Source organism: Coffea eugenioides, chromosome 6, assembly GCF_003713205.1.
Source record: "Coffea eugenioides isolate CCC68of chromosome 6, Ceug_1.0, whole genome shotgun sequence".
Taxonomy (NCBI): domain Eukaryota; kingdom Viridiplantae; phylum Streptophyta; class Magnoliopsida; order Gentianales; family Rubiaceae; genus Coffea; species Coffea eugenioides.
The window spans coordinates 36,433,159-36,454,214 of record NC_040040.1 but is presented as its reverse complement, the minus strand read 5'-3'; positions in this window follow the sequence as shown (position 1 = coordinate 36,454,214).

Genomic DNA, 21,056 nt, shown 5'->3' with positions numbered 1-21,056 from the left:
AAGAGTTTTTCTTTCTTCCTTGCTCAAGGTTGCCGGCCACAATGGAGGTAAGAAATGGTGATTTTTGTGGTAATTTTTGAGATATTTAATCAATTGGTCAAATAAGTCAAAAAGGTGAATAGTTGTCATAAGTTACAACCACTCTTAAGGTGACACTTGTCACTTCCTTTAAAACATCTCTATCCTTTAAGTCCCTCTCACATCAATCACATCTCAACCTCTACTTATCTCTTAACACCCGATAAATTTCAACCAGTATCCGAAACTTAACCTAATTGGCCGAATTTTTCCGAATTTCTCACACTAGTGGGTCCAACGTCCGGTTATACGCTCTTAATTTCTCAAAATCTATTCGATACTAGAAAAATCATCTAAAAACTATATTTACTAGAAAAATCAAAACTATATTTACTCATAAAAATTATCTAGAAAATGTTCCGGATACAGAAAGTGCAGAAAACAAGTCATGAAAAATGCGAAAACCTAGAAAATGCAATTTACGGGTTCTCACACTTTCAATTCAGTTGGAGCCATCCTATACGACGTCTCAGAGATAGATGCTACTCCCGGAGTCACATCAATCTTAAAAGCTATTTCCCTTTCCAGGGGTAAAGATTCTAACTCTTCAGGGAAAACATCCGGATACTCCTTCATTACAGGCATATCTTCTAGTCTCACTTTATTGCTAGGAGTGTTTATAAGAAAAGCCAAATATCTCTGAGCTCCCTTACTTAACATTTTCCTAGCTCGAATTCCTGAGATAAGTGCAGATGAGGCTAATCTACCCCTTACATCCAATTTCAGGGTTGTCTCTCCTGGTATGCACAACTCTATCATTTTTGTCTTACAGTTTAACTGAGCATTGTAACAGGTTAACCAGTCCATTCCTAGGATCACATCATACCGCTTAATTGCTAAGCCCATCAGATCGGCCAGTAATTTCCGTTCACCAACCCAGATCTCACAATCTTTGTGTATCAAGTTAGCGATTAAACTTTGATCACCAGTAGGCGTTCTAACCTCCAAATCATAAGATAACTTAATTGGCTTCAAATCTATTCCACTCATGAACTTAGGGTTTACAAAAGAATGTGTTGAACCCGGATCAATTAAAACCTTTGCTAAACGGTGAAAATAGGGATCGTAGCTCAACCACCTCAGTAGCATCGGGGATCTGTTGGTAGTCCAATGCGTAAACCCTAGCAGGTACCTTTGGTCGACTCCCTCCAGCACTAGTCTGCTTAGAGGTTAACTTTTCTGGCCTTTGAATTCTTTCTCCTACCTTCAGCTTAATTGGACAATTCATGAGTTGGTGCTCGGCACTACCACAGAACACACATTTTCCCGACTTTCTCCAACAATCATTCTCCGAGTGATTTGGTTTGCCACTGTAACCACAGTTGACCTGAGGGGTTACGGCCGGACCACTAGAAGGCACTCCTCTCGTTTGAACTGGCCCACTACGACCTCATCTGGATAAAGCTCCCTTTGAAGCTCCTGCGGTTCTTACTCCTCCCATTCCCCTTCCCATCTTGGAAGGTGGGGTACTTTTACTAGCCTGACTAGAGGTATAACTAGAAATATTCCTTTTCTTAGAGTGAAAGTCCCTAACTTGTATCCTTGCACTCTCAACTCTCTGTGCTTTCTCCAAATATTCAGTAAATGTAGAGATTTGGGCTGCAGCCAATCCCTCCTGAATCTCCACATTAAACCCTTGTACAAAACGTCTTATCCTTTTCCGCTCATTAGTCACCAATTCAGGAGCGTACTTAGAAAGTTTAGTGAACTTACCTTCATACTCGGCTACACTAAGAGTTCCTGGTCTTAACTTGATGAACTCATCCTCCTACTTCTCTTGGATCAGAGGCGAAAGAAACTTCTCATTAAATTCCCTCGTGAAGTTTTCCCAATTCCAAGGGGTTTGGGCTCTCTCCCACTTTCCCTTTATCATGTCCCACCAAGCATGTGCTACTCCCTCAAATTGGAAAGCAGCAAAGTTCACTCGCCTATCTTCGATATAATCTAAGGCAGCGAATATGTTGGTCATTCTCTCCAACCAGTTCTCCGCTACCTCGGGATCAGGTTTTCCAGTGAACTTAGGCTGGTTAAATTTTAGAAACCTCTCCAAGGCTCTATCTTCCCCTCTATCATGGGCCCCAAGTTGGTTAAGTGGCCCTGGACGCTGTCTCTCAGCTAACCATTCAAGAATATCAATCATCCTATTAATGGCAGTAGCCACTTGGTTACCCTCTAGATTCTCTTGTCCCTGGGTCGGCCCAATTGCCGATCACTGGTCATCCCCATGAGGTTGGGTTTGCCTAGTCCTTCGCCCACGACCTCGACCACTCCTTCGTCCGTCCATAATTCTAGGTATGCCTAGTGCAAGAAATAAAAGTAATTACGTGAGGAAATACTTAAAATAAGAACCACTCATGAAAACATTTAAAATAGCAATAATTTACATATATTAGCACTTTAAAATCCATACAATTAGCAAGTCATGGGGTATTACAAAAATATAGCACACAGGTGCCACAAAAGTACTTTTAGTCATGTACGACTAAAGTAGAGCCAAGAGCCTCAAAAGTAGGCCACACAGTCAAGCAAAATACAATGGCCTTAGCACTAGCATCACCCTAGCTATTTCTAACTACAAAAGTCAAAAGTCTATCACTCTAGGTCTAGTCCACAGTAGGGCTATCAGGTGGAATCTCCTCCTCAGGATCCTCCTCCTGAGCCGGACTCTGAACAATGTCCATCACCTCATCAATCAGCATAGTAGTATCTGCTAGCATCCCAGCGGCCCGATCCCTGACCTCCTCGCCTATCCTAGTAAGTTGAGCCCTAACTCTCTAAAGCTCATCACGGGGGGTCTCAGCCCTAGCCACCTCACCCACTATGATCCCCTCTAACTCAGCAATCCTAGCACTCTGAGCATTCACCATAATGCTCAGTTTCTCCACCTCCTGAAGTAGAGCCATGTTGGTATTCACCAACTGGCGACGCTCATCATCAAGAGCTAACACGAGGTTATTCGGATAAGTGTATGTCGCCCTACAGATACATTGAGGAAACCTAGAAGAAGGCGAGTAACGCACACGAGCTCCTCTACCCTATGCTCTATAGTAAAAAGTCCTAAGGGGCTCCACATGGCCATTAGCCTGACCATTACCATTAGCAGCAGACTCCCCATTTCCATTCTCCATCCCTGCAAAACAACCACAATTTTTGGATTAGAAACTTAGAGTCACTAACTCGCTCAAATATTACTTAGGATATAACTAAGTTATCCCATTCCTATTCTTAGAAGTAAAGTCTCTAGTATATCTCCCAAATAGATCTTCAATTTAGTGCTCTGATACCAACTGTGACGCCCCCACTTCTCCCTAAGGCGAACCAAAGGGTATCCGCGAGACGCCTGCCCATCTCTCGCCAGGACTCAGTACAATTCCAGTTCAAACTTATTACCAATAATAACTAATAAGACAAGACGAAGTAAGAAAGAGAAGTCGCTTCCATATATAAATATTCAATCTTACATCACAAGTTCAAAATACATCCACTTTCCAAAATATACAACTTCCCAAAAGATGTCTAGACAAAACATTTCAAAATTCTAGCCAAAAGAGCCATCAAGTAGGCTTTTCCATAATCCTCTTCCAGTTCAGCTCCTGTTACGGAAAACAAATCTAGCGGGGGTGAGCGGATGCTCGTGAGGCCAAGAAAACATGCAAAAAACATAGTTCAAGTAGCAACGGCATTAAAGCAAGAATTAAAGCTATAACATTCAAGCAATTCACAAATTTTCAATTAAACACATTCAATGAGGATACAGGAGCTCTCAGGAGCTAAGTTCCACTTGCTTCGCCAAGCCTCAATCGAATACCTTCCCGCGATGACACTCCGTCAACCGGGTCGGCATTTAAGTCCGTAGAATTTCACTTAACGTCAATTCCGTCCACCATACACCGCACCGGGCCCGAACATCAATAAAAGATACTACTACGCGAGTAGGCCAAGCAAGATCTCTCAATAGATCAAACTTACAGTTATCTGATGGTTCACCAATCTCCTCGACCAAGCCCTTGTTGGCTCGAGTCGCAAGGTCGGCCAATTGAGATTTAGGCGTCCCCACAGTTCAGTTATAAGTAGAGGAGATTCACTCCAACGACATGCAAGCAGTTCAATTATAAGTTGAGGAGATTCACTCCAACGACATGCAAGCAGTTCAGTTACAATTCGATTACAAGCAGTTCAATTCAGTTGTTCAATCAGTTAAAAGAGAATGAGTGCGATAAAGTACACACTCGAATCAACAATCATAAACCATTCAGTCCATAAAAAGCAATTCACATAATTGCAACAAATCATGCACTTGACACTCACCAATCAAAATAGGGAGTAAGTGCTCAAACAACTTTTAGGTGTCCGCTTCGAGTTCCTCTTGAAGGTCCCCTTGAGCGCCTGAGCCAATAATAATTGACTATCACACACTATTACTTATAAACCCCTTGTTAACAAGAAAGATTGAACACTTATACAATACTAAGAAAAATATCATGAAAGAGAGCCTTAATTACTCGTAAATCGAGACTCAAAAGTGAGATTTAATAACACAAGAAAAACTAATTTCCTTCATAAAATCAAGTTTAAAACGGTCAATCAATCTTAAATATAGGGAAGAGTTTACTAAAAACTCATTTCCCATCGAGTCGGAAAATTTCAGTTTTGCACGTCAAATTTAGAAAAACCAGAACTTGCACTCAGTAGGTCCAAAATTGGAAAACTTTATACCGTTGGAATCTTCGTTCAAAGTACTAAAAGTTCCTAGAAGACATTTTTCCGAGATTCTAAATGGAAGATATTCAAATTTCAGCTCAAAGTGGCTAACTTGAGCATACAAGACAGTTTCGATCATGTTTTTCGGCAAACTTTGGAAATTCAGCAAAATTCATAAAAAGTGAACTAGCCTCTGAAATTTATAACAGAATAAGAATTTCAATCAAGGTTTCAAACACAACAAACGAAGCTAAATTCGATGTTTTGAGCGTCAAGATATAGTAGCTCAAAGTTGGTAAATTTTCACTACTAAACAGGGAATTTTCCAGATTTGAAAGTAAAATTTGGGACATCATTTGGGTATCAAAATGGTCTTAGTGTGAGGGCCCGAAAAATTTTCTTATTTTTATTTTATTTTACTGGATTCACCCGTTTACCCCAAATAATTTATTTCACCCGTTTTAAGTCCATTTGTATGCAAAAATGTTTCTTTTATATTTTTAGATTGTTCCGTTAGCAAAATTAATTTTTCTATGGCTCGTTTACCGAGAAATAGCGAATACACATTTTTTGAGGTAAATTTGATATGAGAGTACATTAGTTTTAGAGAACTAAGGATGATTAAGAATAAACTAAGAAAAGTTAATTGAGGGATTATATGTGAGTGAGTTAAAAATTAAGCTTTTACTGCGCGTGCGTCAATAGTTTCTCGAAAGTCACGCCGGTACGACTAATTGGAGATTTGAGGAATTAATATTAGACTACTAAGGGTGAGTAATTACCATATTAAAGGAAGTACCTTGGAGGATTAGTGCATGAGTGTCTCAAACCCGAGAGAAAGTGGTAGTACAAAACCCCATTTGGGCACTACTAAGAGTTGACTTTTTGCCCAACACTTATGGCTACAATTTCATTCTTTCTCTCCAAGTTTCCATCATGCAAAACCCCTCATCTCTCTCTTCTCACTCCCTCAATTTTCCGCCAGACCAAGTGACAAGAAAAGGAAGAAGAAAAAAACTCCATTGTTAGCTTCAAATCACTCACCAAACCTCCACCAAATCACTCACAACTTGGAGTACCACTCTAACTTGAAGGGAAGAGAGGGCTGGCTGGTTAGGGGCTGTTTTAAGGAGTTTCTCACAACCAAAATATAGAGTTTCCTCTTGAGTTTTGAAGGTATAAACATCTCCACCAAAACTTTTACTTTCTTGTTTCATTTCTCGATTTTGAAGCTTGTAGCTTCCTTATTGTTGTTGTTGCTTGGATTTGGTTGGTTGAAGTGGGCTCTATGAACTCCCACCTTGGTTATATAAGGGCTGCCATGATGTTTATGTGTGTGTTAGTGTGTTTGTGATGAGTTTTACTGTGACGCCCCCATATCTCCCTAAGGCGAACCAAAGGGTATCCGCGGGACGCCTGCTCAACTCTCGCCAGAACTCAGTACAAATCCAGTTAAAACTTAAGGTACAATACTAACAATGAAATCGGAATAAAGGTACGAAGTCATTTCCATACATAAAAATTCCATCTTACATCACAAGTTCAAAATACATCCTATTTCCAAAATATACAACCACCCAAAAGGATGTCTAGACAAAATACATTCCAAAATTCAAGTCCAAAGAGTCATCGAGTAGGCTTTTCCATAACTCCTTCCATATCGGTTCCTGTTAAGGAAAACAAATCTAATGAGGTGAGCGGATGTTCGTGAGGCCAAGAAAACATGCAAAACACACAGTTCAAGTAGCAATGGCATTTAAACAAGAAATAAAGATGTAAAATTCAAGCAGTTCACGACTTTCAATTAAACACATTCAATGAGGATATAGGAGCTCTCAGGAGCTAAGTTCCACTAGCTTTGCCAAGCCTCGATCAATTACCTCCCTGCGATGACACTCCGTCAACCGGGTCGGCATTTAAATCCGTAGAACTCCACTTACATGTCAATTCCGTCCACCATACACCGCACAGGACCCGAACTTCTATAAAAGGCACTACTACACGAGTAGGTCAAGCAAGATCTCTCAATAGATCAAGCTTACAGTTATCTCATGGTTCACCAAGCTCCTTGACCAAGCCCTTGCTAGCTTGAGTCGCAAGGTCGGCTAATTGAGATTTAGGCGTCCCCTAGTTCAGTTCAATTCAGTTATAGGTCGAGGAGATTCACTCCAACGACATGCAGACAGTTCATTTATAAGTCGAGGAGATTCACTCCAACGACATGCAGACAGTTCAGTTATAAGTCAAGGAGATTCACTCCAACGACACCCAGTCATACAAATACTGTTCAGTTATGAGCAATTCAGTTGTACAATCAATTAAAAGAGAACGAGTACATAAAATACACACTCGACTCAGCAGTTGTAAACCATTCAGTCCATAAGAAGCAATTCACATAATTGCAACAAATCATGCACTTGACACTCACCAATCAAAAATAAGGGAGTAGTGCTCAAATCAAGTGTTTAGGCGTCCACTTTGAGGTCCTCTTGAAGGTCCTCTTGAGTGCCTGAACAAATAATAATTTACTATCACACACTATCACTTATAAGCCCCTCGTTAACAAGGAGGGTTGTACACTTGTACAATCTAAGAAAATGTCGTGAAAGAGAGCCTTAATTACTCGTAAATCAAAGCTCAAAAGTGGGGTTTAATAACACAAGGAAAAAATGATTTCTTTCATGAAATCAAGTGTAAAACGGTCAATCAATATCGAAGGGTAGTGAAGAGTTTCTAAATGTCATTTCCCAACAAGTTGGAAAAATTCAATTTTTAAGTGTCAATTTTGAAAAATCATATCTTGCACTCAGTAGGTCCAAAATTGGAAAACTTTTTACCGTTGGAAATTAGTTTCAAAGTACTAAAAGTCCCTAGAAGACACTTTTCCAATATTTTAAATGGAAGACATCCAAATTTCAGCTTAAGGTGGCTGACTTGAACTCACAAGACAGTTTCAGTCTTAGTTTTCGGTAAACTTTGGAAATTCGGCGAAATTCACAGAACGTGAACTAGCCTCCAAAATTCGTAACACAATAAGAAGTCCAATCCATGTTTGAAACACAACAAACGGAACAAAAATTGGAGTTTTGAGTGTCAAGATATAGCACCTTCTGATTCGAACGTTCGGACATCCAGATAGAGAGATATGTTCGTTCAAAGAACACTGCCAGAGGACCACTGTTACACGAATTTCCAGATTTGTTCTTGCCAAAATTCAATTTTTATCCAACCAATTCAAATAATTTTTGGTAGAAACTTTCTACACACCACACACAATATATATACATCAGTTTCAAGGTCATTTGAGCAACAAAAATTCGAACCAAAGGCCCGGCAAAAACAGGACAGATTTCGGCCGGTCTTCCTATGCAATTTCCTTCGATTTTCCTTTCACTTTTTTAACTAATATCATCTTGTTTAACACATAATTAACACAAACAACACTTATTATCATCACATCAGCCAATATAACCAAGGTGGGATTTCATAGAGCCCACATCAATCATTCCAATTCAAATAACAACCTCAATAATGAAGCTACAAGCTTCATAGCCAAGATTAAACTCACTAAAGCCGAGATTAAAAGATTGGATGATTACCTCCTAATTCTTGAGACAAATCAGAAATTTTTTCACCTCTAAAGCCCCAAGAAAACCGTGAGATGATACCTTTCTTCTAGCTTAAGTGGATCTCTAAGAAATTTTGAGGTTGGATGCAAAGTTTAAGGTGATTTGGAGTGAAATGGTGAGGAGTTTTCTTCTTCTTCCTTGCTTGGAGGTTGGCCGGCTATGGTGAGTGAAGAGAGAGAGAAAAGGCTGATGAATGAAGCTTCTTGGAGAACCTTGAGTGTTTGTGGTTAAAATTCCTTCAAAAGTCAACTATTAATAGTGTCGCGCGCGCGCGTTTTGTACCCGATTTCTCTCGTTGTTTCAATTGTGCACTAAATCTCTAATGTACTTCCTTTAACATTATAATTATTCACTCTTAGTAGTTTAGTATTAATTTCTTAAATCTCCGTTGGGTTGATTTGACGCGAAAAATGCGAACTTCCAATTCGCCCGCGATAAAGCGAAACTTAAAAGAAATTCTTGTAACGATAATTTAAGTAACTAATACTAGAGTGAATAATCATAAAAATAACAATTTTAAAAATAAAACATGAGTCCTCAAATCTCCAAGATCATTGCTGTGAGAACCCTCATTTTTAAAATATAATTTCCCCAAACTACATGCCTTGCACCAAGATTTAAACCACCTCTTATATGCCAAGCATTATATTTTACAATGTGTTACAACAAATCCCTTGTATTGACCCTCACTTTAAAACACAATTCTCTTATTTACATACCTTATTATAAGATCTAAACCATTTATTACATACCCTTACAATACATTTTCTAGATACTATATTAATTTCCATGCATAACATTCCATTTTATTTTACTTGGAGTAAAATATTTTCTTGAGTTAGTTTAAGTTAATGCACCACTTGACTTTGTCCAAGTGTTCTTGTCTTAAGTAGTAGAGATTTTTTTTGTGAGGGATTAGAGATGTTTAACCATTATTGGTACATTTGGAAAGTTAAGAAGACCATTAGTCCAAGGTTAAGAAAGGTTAGGCTATTAATGAAGCCATGTGGAAAAACCTTGACCATGAGCTTGATGACTAAGGATTAAGGGACAAAATAAAAGCTAAACAAACCCTTTTTTTCCCTTAGAGTGGCCGAACCCTTAGCCAAGAAAGAGAGAGAGAGAGAGAGAGCTCCATAAACAAGGTTTTCTTACCTAAACAAATCAAGGGCAAAAATGCAAAAGAGAGAAATTTAGGGTTTGTAAACAAACTCTCTTTGGTTCTAGTGGTGAATCAAACCTTGAAACCTCTATTTTGGTGGATTTCTTGGTGATTTGAGCACCTTGCAAGTAAGGTAAGTACTCTTTAAATTGGAGGTTTTATGTGTTAGATCATCTATTATAAGCTCTAATCATGAATTTCAAGTTGTTGTGGTTGGAATTGGAAGTTAACCCCTTGAATTAAACAAGTAGTGGATGAATTGTTATTATGCACACCAAGTGTTTGATGAAATGTCCAGCCCTTATTCATGTGTATTTATGAAGTATTGATATGTTTTAAAGCCCTATTTAGTTAGATTTAATACTTGAAATGTGCAAAAGGTGAAAATAATGAGAAGAGTGAAAGTTGGAAAATTTCAAGTGTGCTGACCGAAATTTTAGGGGTTGTGTAACAGCCCCACTTTCCCCGAAGGCGAACCAAAGGGGTTAGCGGACTGCCTACCCAGCTCTCGCCAGGACTACGGATCAGTTCACGTCGATCTAATACGTTCCGAAACATACCCACGCGCGTAAACAAGTCAAAATCACAAAATAAAAAAAACGAAAATCGAAGCCGATGATGAACAGTACCGGCCACGTCAGAATCCAGATACTAGGCCGAGAGTAGCCAAAATTTTTCTTTTGCCGTTTGAAATACGAGTTGATCCGAAATTCAACCAAATATCAACCAAACATACATACATTGAAATGTAACATTTACAAGCCAAAGCGGCATATCAAAAACCATTCATTACGAATATACATGTTCGGTTTGCCAATCAAAAGAAAGTGAACCCAATACACGTTAGGGTTTCATTCAAAGAGCTATCCAAAAGATACATTTACATGAGCTCAACTTGACAACCAACAAGTATAACCTTTCCAAAAGTGGTCATTTTCCTGTAAGGAAAACAAATGGAATGGAATGAGCTTAAGCCCAGTGAGTTACTACCACATAAGCAACAAAGATCACATAAGCATAATCATTCATTTCAAGTACACAATTAAGAAGTAAAACAAGTCGGTAAAAGGATACGGACGGCTCTCAAGAGCCCATTTCCACGCTTACATTCTTGATCCAATCTCATTGACTCTCCGTCAACGTTTATGAGTACCAACCGTAGAACCCACTTCACTCCCATCCCTTCCACCAAACATACCCCAACCGGGCCCGCACTCCAATCAGTAGCTTTTGGTAATACTCAAGTTTACCGGAATCAAGAGTCTCATTACTACAAGATTCCCCAGTACAGTCCCCGTGGCATGTCAATTTTCACGACCAAGCCCCCGCCGGCTCGATTCAATTGACTACCAACGGGGTTGAGCTCAGTAGTACAGTAAGGCCGTTGGATACTCGTCCAAACGACACCAAATCAGTTTTTCATGAAGTGAATTCAATATCTCATATAGCAAGTGCAGTATATCAGTGAAGCGGTAAACAGTCATTAACGGTATCACAAGGGGTGAGGGCGGTCAAGTACACCCTCACCTCAATCCATTCCAATAACCAAATAAGCCTTCAAGGCATCAAAATCACATATAGCAAAGCCACATTGTAACATTCAAGTGAGTAGTATGCTCACCAATCAAGTAGGTGATGTTTCATGCACCGTCGTTAAAAGGACGTCGTGAACCCCCGTCACGTCCTAAAACATACAAACAAATACAATGAGACTCGATAACGAGTCATAAAGCCATGCCAATCACAACCCCAATAGGGTTTCATATGCATATATCAGCATTATAGCAAACCAGAAAATCAGGAAATGTAACTAAGTTGGCCCTAACAACAAAAACAGTTTTGTCCTCATTATGCGGTAATGGCACAAATTGCGCTACGCTTATCGGATGAGGGTGAAAGACCCACCATCTCGAAGCTAAAAGACAGGTCTACAACAATGTAGAAGGACACTCAGTCCAAATCCTAGCACAACTAGGTCAAAAATGCAAAATACCAAACCAGAACCTTAATTGCAGGTTTACAAATTACACTATGCTGTAATTAGTCCAACTCAGTCTGTACAAGTCCAAATTCATTGATTCCAAAGGCATGCGGTAGCTAAGACAACAAGCTACATTTCATCAGAAGACCTCAACTACCAAATCCAAAGCAATTCCAGTCAAAACAGCCGATTACAGGCGCAGTTCGTCCATCCTGATGAACCAGAACAGCAATAGTAATTTCGACATTTCTCACTCTACACTACTCCAAATGACCTGAAATTTTATAGGCACCTCAAACACATCAATACCTACAACTTTCATGTTTTAAGAAAAGGCCAATTCGGCCTATAACCATGAGATATAAAACCGGCCAGAATTGGGGATATAAAACCCTAACTTTCTCAAATTCCTTCCAAATCCAAAATTGGTTACAATTATCTATCATATACACCTACTAGAGTCATTAAACATCAATTCCCATCATCAAGGATAGCCACAACATCACATTCATATGAAACCAGAAAATTCGTCAATAAATTGAAAACTTCACCAATTCATCTCAAACCAAGAAATAAACCACAAATTTCAGCACTTTAGCTACCACTAATTACAACTTAAGCTTCATTAGGTGTAGGAGGAAGTTCAATCACCACTTACCTAGAACACAAGAGAGGGAGAGTTGTAGGACACCATAGCTTCCTTGGACACTTCCACAAAATCACTTACTAGCACCAAATGGAGGAATTTTATGGAGTAGAAACAAATTTAAGCACTTGGTTTGGATGATTTGCACTAGATGGAGAGTTTTTCTTTGAAGAGTTTTTCTTTCTTCCTTGCTAGAGAGGGCCGGCCACAATGGTGAAGAAATGGTGATTTTTGTGGTAATTTTGAGATATTTAATCAATGGGTCAATTAAGTCAAAAAAATGAATAGTTGTCATCCACTCTTAAAGTGACACTTGTCACTTCATTTAAAGCATTTCTATCCTTTTGTTTCCTCTCACATCAATCACATCACATCCTCTACTTATCTCTTAACACCCGGTAAAGTTCAACCAGTATCCGAAACTTAACCTTATTGGCCGAATTTTTCCGAACTTTTCGCATTAGTGGGTCCCACGTCCATTATATATTCTTAATTTTTCAAAAACTATCCAATACTAGAAAAATCATCTAAAAACTATAATTACTCATAAAATTCACCAGGAAAATTTCCTAAGCCAGAAAATGCAGAAAACATGCCATTAAAGGGGAAAAACCCTAGGAAAATTATTAGGGAATTTACGGGTTCTCACACTCTCTCCCCCTTAAAAGAATTTCGCCCTCGAAATTCCTTATCATTGGCTACTCCGGGATTAAATTGAGCATTAGACTTAGCTAACAGATCTGTACCCCTTCACTGGCCAGGTTCAGTAAATTATTACCTTCCACGTCCTCTAATAGGTCAAAGACTTGATGTTGTTCTAAGGAGTACACCCGAGAGGACACTTTCGATCCATCCTTGTCCCCCTTCGGCTGGGCAGGGTTGGTCGTAGTTGGTGGCAGAGTCCCTTGCCGCTCGCGCAGGCGAGCTGGACAGTTAGCAATTTGATGTTCGGCACTCCCACAGAGCAAGCATTTTCCTCCTTTTTTCTAGCAATTGTCCTCCGAGTGGTTTAGTTTTCCGCAATACCCGCAGGGTCCGCGTGCTACAGAAGCCGGGCCTCCTCTTGACGGGCTCTCTTGTGTCACTCCCGGCATCCTTACTCCTCCCGTTCCCCGCCAAAACTTGGGAGGGGTACTTTCATCCGCCTGCCCCGAACTACTTCCAGGAAATCCCCTCTTTTTCGCCTGAAAGTTTTCACCTGGAGCCTAGCATTCTCAACTCGTTGTGCCTTCTCCACTGCTTCGCTGAAGGCGTTAATTTGGGCTGCCGCGAGGTCCTTCTGGATTTCTACGTTCAGGCCCTGGACAAATCGCCGTATTCTTCGTTGCTCGGTCATGATGAGTTCGGGCGCAAATTTGGATAGGCGGGTGAATTGGCTCTCATATTCTGCCACAGTTTGAGCTCCTTGGCGGAGTCGAATGAACTCGTCTTCCTTCCTCTCCTGAACTAGAGGAGGGAAAAACTTCGCATTGAACTCTCTGATGAAGTTCACCCAAGTCCTAGGTATCTGTTCTCGTTCCCACTTCTGCCGAATTACGTTCCACCAGGAACGGGCTGCCCCCTCAAGTTGGAACACGGCAAAAGTCACCTGCCGTTCATCAGGGTAGTGTAAGGCTGCAAATATATCCACCATCTTTTCAAGCCATCTTTCGGCAACGTCTGGGTCGGGTCCCCCAACAAACTTTGGCGGAGCGAACTTTTGAAATCGTTCGAGAGCTCTGTCTTCGCTCTCGATATGGTTACCAGGGTTTCCAGGGTTAGGGTTTGGGTTCTGGCCTTGTTGTTGCACTACTTGTGCTAGTAAGTTTGTCATTTGCTGCATAGCCGCAGCTATTTGCACATTAGGGTTTACTTGCGGTTCCAGATTGGGTCCAGTAGAGGTTTCCCCCATACCCCTAATCGGTGTGGGTTGTCTAGTTCCGCGCCCACGTCCCCGACCACTCCGTGTACCTTCCATGAGTTTTACTTGGTCTAGGCAATAATACTAAACCAAAATAAGCACGATGCATGTGAGTAACACTCAAAACTTTTATAATAACACACATTTATACATTCCAAACAAGATCAAAACATATATATACAAGCCGGTCAAAATTAAGCCACACACATATATACAGCCAGTTAAGTCAAGTACAAACATAGACGATCCACCGAGGAATGGCCTTTCTAGTTCACCAAATCCTTTCTAACCTAGGCCCTCATATCTTTCGTATCCGGGCGCAAGAATCCCATCTAAGATAATTCACAACTCGAGCCGGCCGGTCCCAAGAGTAAACCATCTTTATTAAAGATTCCTACCCGACATACATACCTAGCTTCCTCGAGTCCCATGATAATGATTCGCACACTTATCACATGCCCGGTTCATAACTTATGCTCAAACGAGCACTTAGACATATTCATGAAATTAGGACCACAACACCACTTGGCCCAGTCTCACTCCGTGCAGAGACCACGCGAAGTGGCTCTGATACCACTTGTAACAGCCTCACTTTCCCCGAAGGTGAACCAAGGGGGTTAGCGGACTGCCTGCCCAGCTCTCGCCAGGACTACGGATCAGTTCACGTCGATCTAATACGTTCCGGAACATACCCACGCACGTAAACAAGTCAAAATCACAAAATAAAAAAAATGAAAATCGAAGCCGATGATGAACAGTACCGGCCACGTCAGAATCCAGATACTAGGCCGAGAGTAGCCAAAATTTTTCTTTTGCCGTTTGAAATACGAGTTGATCCGAAATTCAACCAAATATCAACCAAACATACATACATTGAAATGTAACATTTACAAGCCAAAGCGGCATATCAAAAACCATTCATTACGAATATACATGTTCGGTTTGCCAATCAAAAGAAAGTGAACCCAATACACATTAGGGTTTCATTCAAAGAGCTATCCAAAAGATACATTTACATGAGCTCAACTTGACAACCAACAAGTATAACCTTTCCAAAAGTGGTCATTTTCCTGTAAGGAAAACAAATGGAATGGAATGAGCTTAAGCCCAGTGAGTTACTACCACATAAGCAACAAAGATCACATAAGCATAATCTTTCATTTCAAGTACACAATTAAGAAGTAAAACAAGTCGGTAAAAGGATACGGACGGCTCTCAAGAGCCCATTTCCACGCTTACATTCTTGATCCAATCTCATTGACTCTCCGTCAACGTTTATGAGTACCAACCGTAGAACCCACTTCACTCCCATCCCTTCCACCAAACATACCCCAACCGGGCCCGCACTCCAATCAGTAGCTTTTGGTAATACTCGAGTTTACCGGAATCAAGAGTCTCATTACTACAAGATTCCCCAGTACAGTCCCCGTGGCATGTCAATTTTCACGACCAAGCCCCCGCCGGCTCGATTCAATTGACTACCAACGGGGTTGAGCTCAGTAGTACAGTAAGGCCGTTGGATACTCGTCCAAACGACACCAAATCAGTTTTTCATGAAGTGAATTCAATATCTCATATAGCAAGTGCAGTATATCAGTGAAGCGGTAAACAGTCATTAACGGTATCACAAGGGGTGAGGGCGGTCAAGTACACCCTCACCTCAATCCATTCCTATAACCAAATAAGCCTTCAAGGCATCAAAATCAGATATAGCAAAGCCACATTGTAACATTCAAGTGAGTAGTATACTCACCAATCAAGTAGGTGATGTTTCATGCACCGTCGTTAAAAGGACGTCATGAACCCCCGTCACGTCCTAAAACATACAAACAAATACAATGAGACTCGATAACGAGTCATAAAGCCATGCCAATCACAACCCCAATAGGGTTTCATATGCATATATCAGCATTATAGCAAACCAGAAAATCAGGAAATGTAACTAAGTTGGCCCTAACAACAAAAACAGTTTTGTCCTCATTATGCGGTAATGGTACAAATTACGCTACGCTTATCGGATGAGGGTGAAAGACCCACCATCTCGAAGCTAAAAGACAGGTCTACAACAATGTAGAAGGCCACTCAGTCCAAATCCTAGCACAACTAGGTCAAAAATGCAAAATACCAAACCAGAACCTTAATTGCAGGTTTACAAATTACACTATGCTGTAATTAGTCCAACTCAGTCTGTACAAGTCCAAATTCATTGATTCCAAAGGCATGCGGTAGCTAAGACAACAAGCTACATTTCATCAGAAGACCTCAACTACCAAATCCAAAGCAATTCCAGTCAAAACAGCCGATTACAGGCGCAGTTCGTCCATCCTGATGAACCAGAACAGCAATAGTAATTTCGACATTTCTCACTCTACACTACTCCAAATGACCTGAAATTTTATAGGCACCTCAAACACATCAATACCTACAACTTTCATGTTTTAAGAAAAGGCCAATTCGGCCTATAACCATGAGATATAAAACCGGCCAGAATTGGGGATATAAAACCCTAACTTTCTCAAATTCCTTCCAAATCCAAAATTGGTTACAATTATCTATCATATACACCTACTAGAGTCATTAAACATCAATTCCCATCATCAAGGATAGCCACAACATCACATTCATATGAAACCAGAAAATTCGTCAATAAATTGAAAACTTCACCAATTCATCTCAAACCAAGAAATAAACCACAAATTTCAGCACTTTAGCTACCACTAATTACAACTTAAGCTTCATTAGGTGTAGGAGGAAGTTCAATCACCACTTACCTAGAACACAAGAGAGGGAGAGTTGTAGGACACCATAGCTTCCTTGGACACTTCCACAAAATCACTTACTAGCACCAAATGGAGGAATTTTATGGAGTAGAAACAAATTTAAGCACTTGGTTTGGATGATTTGCACTAGATGGAGAGTTTTTCTTTGAAGAGTTTTTCTTTCTTCCTTGCTAGAGAGGGCCGGCCACAATGGTGAAGAAATGGTGATTTTTGTGGTAATTTTGAGATATTTAATCAATGGGTCAATTAAGTCAAAAAAATGAATAGTTGTCATCCACTCTTAAAGTGACACTTGTCACTTCATTTAAAGCATTTCTATCCTTTTGTTTCCTCTCACATCAATCACATCACATCCTCTACTTATCTCTTAACACCCGGTAAAGTTCAACCAGTATCCGAAACTTAACCTTATTGGCCGAATTTTTCCGAACTTTTCGCACTAGTGGGTCCCACGTCCATTATATATTCTTAATTTTTCAAAAACTATCCAATACTAGAAAAATCATCTAAAAACTATAATTACTCATAAAATTCACCAGGAAAATTTCCTAAGCCAGAAAATGCAGAAAACATGCCATTAAAGGGGAAAAACCCTAGGAAAATTATTAGGGAATTTACGGGTTCTCACACTCTCTCCCCCTTAAAAGAATTTCGCCCTCGAAATTCCTTATCATTGGCTACTCCGGGATTAAATTGAGCATTAGACTTAGCTAACAGATCTGTACCCCTTCACTGGCCAGGTTCAGTAAATTATTACCTTCCACGTCCTCTAATAGGTCAAAGACTTGATGTTGTTCTAAGGAGTACACCCGAGAGGACACTTTCGATCCATCCTTGTCCCCCTTCGGCTGGGCAGGGTTGGTCGTAGTTGGTGGCAGAGTCCCTTGCCGCTCGCGCAGGCGAGCTGGACAGTTAGCAATTTGATGTTCGGCACTCCCACAGAGCAAGCATTTTCCTCCTTTTTTCTAGCAATTGTCCTCCGAGTGGTTTAGTTTTCCGCAATACCCGCAGGGTCCGCGTGCTACAGAAGCCGGGCCTCCTCTTGACGGGCTCTCTTGTGTCACTCCCGGCATCCTTACTCCTCCCGTTCCCCGCCAAAACTTGGGAGGGGTACTTTCATCCGCCTGCCCCGAACTACTTCCAGGAAATCCCCTCTTTTTCGCCTGAAAGTTTTCACCTGGAGCCTAGCATTCTCAACTCGTTGTGCCTTCTCCACTGCTTCGCTGAAGGCGTTAATTTGGGCTGCCGCGAGGTCCTTCTGGATTTCTACGTTCAGGCCCTGGACAAATCGCCGTATTCTTCGTTGCTCGGTCATGATGAGTTCGGGCGCAAATTTGGATAGGCGGGTGAATTGGCTCTCATATTCTGCCACAGTTTGAGCTCCTTGGCGGAGTCGAATGAACTCGTCTTCCTTCCTCTCCTGAACTAGAGGAGGGAAAAACTTCGCATTGAACTCTCTGATGAAGTTCACCCAAGTCCTAGGTATCTGTTCTCGTTCCCACTTCTGCCGAATTACGTTCCACCAGGAACGGGCTGCCCCCTCAAGTTGGAACACGGCAAAAGTCACCTGCCGTTCATCAGGGTAGTGTAAGGCTGCAAATATATCCACCATCTTTTCAAGCCATCTTTCGGCAACGTCTGGGTCGGGTCCCCCAACAAACTTTGGCGGAGCGAACTTTTGAAATCGTTCGAGAGCTCTGTCTTCGCTCTCGATATGGTTACCAGGGTTTCCAGGGTTAGGGTTTGGGTTCTGGCCTTGTTGTTGCACTACTTGTGCTAGTAAGTTTGTCATTTGCTGCATAGCCGCAGCTATTTGCACATTAGGGTTTACTTGCGGTTCCAGATTGGGTCCAGTAGAGGTTTCCCCCATACCCCTAATCGGTGTGGGTTGTCTAGTTCCGCGCCCACGTCCCCGACCACTCCGTGTACCTTCCATGAGTTTTACTTGGTCTAGGCAATAATACTAAACCAAAATAAGCACGATGCATGTGAGTAACACTCAAAACTTTTATAATAACACACATTTATACATTCCAAACAAGATCAAAACATATATATACAAGCCGGTCAAAATTAAGCCACACACATATATACAGCCAGTTAAGTCAAGTACAAACATAGACGATCCACCGAGGAATGGCCTTTCTAGTTCACCAAATCCTTTCTAACCTAGGCCCTCATATCTTTCGTATCCGGGCGCAAGAATCCCATCTAAGATAATTCACAACTCGAGCCGGCCGGTCCCAAGAGTAAACCATCTTTATTAAAGATTCCTACCCGACATACATACCTAGCTTCCTCGAGTCCCATGATAATGATTCGCACACTTATCACATGCCCGGTTCATAACTTATGCTCAAACGAGCACTTAGACATATTCATGAAATTAGGGCCACAACACCACTTGGCCCAGTCTCACTCCGCGCAGAGACCACGCGAAGTGGCTCTGATACCACTTGTAACAGCCCCACTTTCCCCGAAGGCGAACCAAAGGGGTTAGCGGACTGCCTGCCCAGCTCTCGCCAGGACTACGGATCAGTTCACGTCGATCTAATACGTTCCGGAACATACCCACGCACGTAAACAGGTCAAAATCACAAAATAAAAAAAACGAAAATCGAAGCCGATGATGAACAGTACCGGCCACGTCAGAATCCAGATACTTGGCCGAGAGTAGCCAAAATTTTTCTTTTGCCGTTTGAAATACGAGTTGATCCGAAATTCAACCAAATATCAACCAAACATACATACATTGAAATGTAACATTTACAAGCCAAAACGGCATATCAAAAACCATTCATTACGAATATACATGTTCGGTTTGCCAATCAAAAGAAAGTGAACCCAATACACATTAGGGTTTCATTCAAAGAGCTATCCAAAAGATACATTTACATGAGCTCAACTTAACAACCAACAAGTATAACCTTTCCAAAAGTGGTCATTTTCCTGTAAGGAAAATAAATGGAATGGAATGAGCTTAAGCCCAGTGAGTTACTACCACATAAGCAACAAAGATCACATAACATAATCTTTCCATTTCTCAAGTACACAATTAAGAAGTAAAACAAGTCGGCTTTAAAAAAGGATTCGTTATAATGGGACGGCTCTCAAGAGCCCATTTTCCACGCTTACATTCTTGCATCGCAATCTCAAATTGACTCTCCGTCAACGTTTATGAGTACCAATCGTAGAACCCACTTCACTCCCATCCCTTCCACCAAACATACCCCATAACCGGGCCGCATCCAATCAGTAGCTTTTTGGTAATACTCGAGTTTACCGGAATACAAGAGTCTCATTTACTTACAAGACTTCCCCAGTTACAGTCCCCGTGGCATGTTCAATTTTCACGACCAAGCCCCCGCCCGGCTCGAATTCCAATTGACTTATCCAACGGGGTTGAGACTCAGTAAGTACAGTAAGGCCGTGGATACTCGTCCAAACGGACACCAAAATCAGTTTTTCATGAAGTGAATTCCAAGATCTCATATAGCAAGTGCATATATCAGTGGAAGCCGGTAAACAGTCATTAACGGCTATCAACAAGGGGTGAGGGGCGGTTCAAGTACACCCTCACCTCATCCATTCCTATAAACCAAATAGCCTTCAAGGCATCAAAATCAGATATAGCAAAGCCACAAATTGTAACATTTCAAAGTGAAGTAGTATACTCACCAATCAAGTAGGGATGTTTTCATGCACCGTCGTTAAAAGGACGTCATGAAACCCCCGTCACGTCCCGATACAACAAAAGGCGGGAAAATAAAACAATACAAAACAAATACAATTGAGAACATACAAACAAATACAATGAGACTCGATAACGAGTCATAAAGCCATGCCAATCACAACCCCAATAGGGTTTCATATGCATATATCAGCATTATAGCAAACCAGAAAATCAGGAAATGTAACTAAGTTGGCCCTAACAACAAAAACAGTTTTGTCCTCATTATGCGGTAATGGCACAAATTGCGCTACGCTTATCGGATGAGGGTGAAAGACCCACCATCTCGAAGCTAAAAGACAGGTCTACAACAATGTAGAAGGCCACTCAGTCCAAATCCTAGCACAACTAGGTCAAAAATGCAAAATACCAAACCAGAACCTTAATTGCAGGTTTACAAATTACACTATGCTGTAATTAGTCCAACTCAGTCTGTACAAGTCCAAATT